Source organism: Apium graveolens, chromosome 4, assembly GCF_009905375.1.
Source record: "Apium graveolens cultivar Ventura chromosome 4, ASM990537v1, whole genome shotgun sequence".
Lineage (NCBI taxonomy): Eukaryota > Viridiplantae > Streptophyta > Magnoliopsida > Apiales > Apiaceae > Apium > Apium graveolens.
The window spans coordinates 211849961-211855832 of NC_133650.1; the positions used below are offsets into that span (position 1 = coordinate 211849961).

The 5872-nt window shown below is 37.2% G+C and overlaps 1 non-coding gene across 1 annotated transcript; it reads right to left on the reverse strand.

The window, feature by feature from the left end:
• Positions 1-5421: 5421 nt before the first annotated feature.
• Positions 5422-5528, reverse strand: LOC141723129 (small nucleolar RNA R71). The gene has a single exon (XR_012576120.1). It is a non-coding gene; the product is annotated as a small nucleolar RNA R71 (small nucleolar RNA).
• Between the last annotated feature and the right edge of the window lie 344 nt (positions 5529-5872).

Consider the following 5872-nt stretch of genomic DNA (forward strand, 5'->3'; position numbering starts at 1 on the left):
GGGGGGTTGAATGTAATTATGGCTAATTTTTAAGATTAAAGAAAATTGGTTCTAACATAATAATATATAAGTGTTTGATTTGTGAAATGCGGAATGAAGAGTTAGATAAATCAAAACACAAGTAATTAAAAACACAAGTCTTTAAAACTTTCCGGTGATTTTGAATGTATCCTCCATATATATATATATATATATATATATCAAGAGAACCCTGTGAGGCTTGAATAGCTCACAACTGCTTACAAATATGAACAACTAAACTTACAGAGAAATGCTACAGGATACAGCTTACAATTGTTTCTCTGAGAATGTATTTGCTTAGTCTTCTTGTTGTTCTACTTGCTACTCTTGGTTTATATATTACCAAGATTACATAGTAATAAGGCAAGATAATAAAATAAAACCTATCAAGTCTAATACCATGATGTTTCACTACTCTATTTCAGCATCTTTGAATATCTTCATAATAACATGGAAATGGTAATGCTTTTTTGTTCTCAAAAACCCAGCTGAATAGGCTGCCACATTCCTTTTGCAAACACTCGACGCATGTGACTGTGTTGTCACTGTCAACAGATGTTTGAATTGATCATCCGTCGGGTACATGATTATCATCCTTCAGGAGCTTTGTTGATCATCCATCGGTAGCTTTGTTGATCATCCGTCGGTAGCTTTGTTGATCATCCGTCGGGTAGCTATTTGACACTTGACTTCATTTCACTTATACAGAATTACAAGACATCTTATATTTACAATGAATCAACCTATTCTGCATATCTAATTAAAGTCAACATGACTTATATGCTACTACAGAATCTATACAAAGGTGTTCACAGAAATGCGCTACATGACTTATTGTTACATAAGTTACTCACTCGATGGATGTCATATCATCATCCGTCGGGACTATATCTGATCATCCGCCGAGTGCTATATTTTTCACTAAGTTGAATCTACTAAGGTGTTTTGTTAATGTAATCATCAAGTTTACAACATATTCCCAATAATCTTTATCCTTTATTAAGCTAATTATTCTCTTGAATTCTGTGGTTGAAAGTGTGTCCATTAAGTTGCTTCCAAGTAGATTAAAGGTACCATCATTATAATATATCCTGATTTATGTATAGGATATAACCCAGACTCTGACTATTTGTTCAGCCAACTATTGAAAGTACTCATCATCTGTGATGCACCAATTTGGTGGCAGAAAGTCAGATTGATCAAAACAGTTCCAGATGGCCCTTTTAGTATGTTGCAATTTCTTTGGTTTTCTTCCAACAGATTTGAAATGAATTTTGGTTGTTGGATTGAATGAGGGTAGGTTTGTGATTTTCTTCAAGGTGAATATGCTAGATGTGATTGGTATTTTGAGTAGGGTGTTTGCAGTTGATTTGTACAAAAAATTGTGCTTAGAGGTCAGAGAATGATGAATGTTTGAGCTTGTAGGTTTAGAGGTTTGAGCAAGTTGGATTTGAATTGACTGGAAATTTCTCTTGGTTCCTGAATTATCCTCCTTCTTTTTTCTTCTCTCATCACCCTTCTTCTCATCATTTCCCTTTTTCTTAGCATCTCTTTTCTTCTTATCTTCTTTGCTACTAGTTGCCTTGGAGGATTGACTTGGATTTGAGCCAAAAGGTTTTCGATCATCTTTCTTCTACTCATCATCATCATCCAAGTTATTATTATTGATTTGAGTTTTGGTCAAGTTGGCTTCAGAATCTCTCAAATATCTCCCCATTAGCTTCATCATGTCTTCATCTTCAACAGTCTTATACTGTTTAGTCTTCAAGTCTTTCTCCAAAGTCATAATCAGCTTTTTGTTTGCCATGACACATTGCTTAGGAATTTGGAAGTGTTTACAATGTTTGGTGGTTGGACAGATGTAAACCACTCTCTTGCTTGGCTGTAAATAAGCTTCTGGAAAAGCAGCTACTTAATCCTTCTTCAATTCGGTTAGCAAGAGAGTGTTTTGTTGAATCATGTTGACTTTGTTTATCAGACTGTCCAACTTATATTCCCTTCTTGTTATGAGGTAGTTAAGGGGAAACCTGTATACACCTGTCTACCCCAGAGTCATTAACATTGACAACTATTTTCTTTCTTGAAATCCATCTACAGTTACCATAATCACCCAGAGAAAGTTTACTATTTTTTCTAAGGCCTTTTTGTATGTAAGAAGTTTTTATTGAGAGAAACCCTGAGAGCCTTTAGCAATTCATCAAATTCTCTGCTTAGACTACGTCCCTCAGCTGCTTTTATAAGCCTCTCCATTCCAACATCAACTTCTTTGGCTTTGCCTTTATAAACAGCTTGAACATATGATGATGATTTTAATAACCTAGACTCTATCTCCCCCTTGGTCTTGTTAGCAGGAAAGATAAGAGGTGTAGGGATTTTAGGCCTGACAGCTTCTGGAAGTGCAGGAAAAGGAATGTTGAGTGCTCCCATGATGGCTCCCAATGAGACTTAATTTTGCATTAGTAGGTGCTTATGAAAGTCCATCAAGGTTTGTATATCATCCTGTTGACTTTGGACCATAGCAGTTAGTTATGATACTTGAGTTGTCAATGACTCATTTGCTAACTCAATGAATAAGTTTTTGCCCAGCCAGGAATCACAATTTCCATCTTATTCAGCTTCATTTATTATTTTGGCCTGCTGCTCTTGAACCTCTGTCTAATAGGAGAGCATGATAGCTTGATAATCTTGATTAGACATGTTGGAGGTGAGAAGCTGTTGTGAGATTTGAGCAAATCCTTATAATTGATCAACTAACATATCATTTATAGTTATAGGTTGAGCTTATGTCTTCTATAGCCATTAAGAGATCAAGTGAGGTTTTGGTTGAGAAAGATTGGAGGTGGATGGTTGATTTGTTGGGTTTGAAGTAGAGGGTATATCTTATATAGAACCACATATGACAGATGTCACAGTTTGACTCACAGGTTGAACTGTGGTTTTGACAGTTTGTTGTTCACCACTTGTTGTGGGAACCTCTATTGAAATTGAAGGGGTGTTGACTAGGTTACTTTCATGTACTCTAGTCTCAAACCCTTGTACTTCTTTCAAAGTACTGTCACTTGAATGTGATGTACTTGCCTCCCCCATAGCAGGATCATTGGCAATTGAACTCCTAGCTTCAATTGTGAGTGCAATTTCAGCTAGGGTTTTGAGGTGAGTTGTTCCTGTAAGAGAAACTTCCAATTGAATTGGAGAGGATTTAGATAGCTCCCCCTCAGGAGTATTACCCTAAAACCTTATAACATGTGAATGTTGATTTGCACATGAACGTGCATTGGAATCTATCACAGGGTCTTCAGTAAAAACTGTTAAGTGGCATTTATGACACTTATTTATGCTCTAATAAGCTTTGAGTTGGTGTATTTGTACTCAAGTTATTTATGTTTTAACGTGTTTTCAAGTATTTTTGCATTTCAGGCTTTACTTCATGAATCAGGTGAATTAGCATTGTTTTGATGCTAATATGGTGTTTAGGATGTGTTGGAATAAAAGTTTAAAAGATTGGCTCGAATCTGCAAGGAATAAAGAAGAAGAAAAAAAATAATTTTTGGCAGAAGGCAGGCGCGCTCGCGCTGGTGTTGCGCGCGGCCGCGCCGGGAGACCAGGAAGTCAGCGCGCCCGCGCTGGGCCGGGATAAACAAATCCTGATTCATTTATAATTTGATTTGCTGGACTCCTGGGATGCATGGACTACTATATAAAGTCAACTCTAGGTCATTTTTAAAGGGAGATTAATATTTCAAGCAGAGGAGAAGACAACAAGATACCTTTTGGCACAATTCAACAAAGGCGAAGACGAACTAGTTTATTCTTGTGAATCTTTGTTTTGAGTTGTAATTTGGATGCTTGTTTCTTGTTTTGATGAACCTTTACGCTTGTTTGTACTTTGGTTTATTTATTTATATAAAGACTATGTTTGCTATATCATGTTTTCATTGGAACCCACGTTGGCGATGAGTTCGATTATGGGCTAATCGTTATCATGGGGTTCTAGTGGATGTATTTATGGATTTCTTTAGTTAAATTGTTTGATGCCTTAGTGTGTGGTGATTGTATGATATCCTAGTATTGGTTGTGCGTATTCGTCTTGTGAGCGTCGCGAACTTATAAGATAGCGTGTTAATTCTTACTAAAGTGAAAGTGAATTTAAGGATTTAGAACTTGCCATGCTAGCATTGGTTCATGTATTGTTATGCATGATTCATAGCTAATTTAAACCATCTTACTTGCCCTATGTAATCAATATAGATAACTTGTGCTTAAACCGTTATATTGTAAAATTCTATAGATATATAGGGTCTCAATGTAATTGGTGTCTATTCAGCTTCTATCTCTTTTGTGGATGTATTGTAGAATGGTACTCGTGCAACGAAAGTTGGCGTTTATCAGTTTCGTGTTGCCTGATTAGTATCATCACCATTGCATGCTAAGGGTAAGAACAACAAGGCTATTGAATGAAGTATTTAATGAAGTTAGAATCCCATGTAGTCATTCATATTAATTCAATCAATTTTATTCTCGTAGTTATAATTATTAGTTTAATTCTTAGTTATAAACAACCTCACTTTGTTATCATTTTAGCATTGAATAATAACCATACATTGTTGCTTAGGTGCATGAATTAATTAGTTAATCAATACAGTCTCTGGGGGAACGAACTAGAAAAGATTCTATACTACTTGCGAACTCGTATACTTGCGTGTATTATTAGCGCGTGTTTAAAGACTCACAAGTTTTTGGCACCACTGCCGGGGACTGCAGTGTTAATTGATAGTTTATGTGCTTTCCATCAGTGGTCGTTAAAGTTCATTGACTCGTACATTGTTATTTATTTGTTTCCTTGTTTTATTTCAGGTGCTCTAGCGAGGGTGTATGCATACGCGTTCGCGTACTCGTAAGAGAACTCTGGATAAAGCCGAGGAAGAACTTGTGGTAGTACGTAGGGAAGTTTTTGAGGAAGAAAAGAAGGTAGAAGAAGAAGAGAAAGTTAAAGAGCCAATTGTAGTAGCTATGGGTGATCAAGCGGATAATCTGAAGGCTTTGATGGACTATTCTATGCCTAAGATTAATGACATTCAGTCTAGCATCATTAGACCAGCCATCAGAGCTAACACTTTTAAGATCAAGTCAAGCACGATCCAGATGATACAGAACTCAGTTCAGTTTGGTGGTTCTCCGACTGAAGTCCCCAACATGCACATCAGGGATTTCATCGAGATCTGTGACACTTTCAAGTTCAATGATGTGATTGAAGATGCTATCAAGCTACGACTCTTCCCATTCTCTCTGAGGGACAAAGCTAAGTGCTGGTTACATTCTCTACCAGCAGGGTCTATCACCCCTTGGGAAGATCTCTCTCAAAAGTTTCTCACTAAATTTTTCCCTATGGCGAAGACTGTTGTATTCAGGAATGCTCTTACCCGGTTTGCTCAGCAAACAGGAGAATCTCTATGTGAGGCTTGGGATTGATATAAGGAGATTCTAAGGAAGTGCCCACACCATGGCATGCCTGATTGGATGATTATCAACTGTTTTTATAATGGATTGGGTCCTACTTCTAGACCCATGCTGGATGCAGCATCAGGAGGAGCCATGTAGGCTAAAAGCTACGATGAAGCTTATGAACTTATTGAACTGATGGCTGCTAATGAATACCAAAATCCTGCCCAGAGACTGACTCAGGAAAAAGTAGCAGGAATTCTGGAGTTGGACACAGAAACTGCTATCGCTGCCCAACTTAAGGCTCTAACAATGAAGGTGGACACTTTGGATAATTATGGAGTTAATCAAATCACCAATGTCTGTGAACTTTGTGCTGGTGCCCATGATACTGATCAGTGTGCAATTTCCA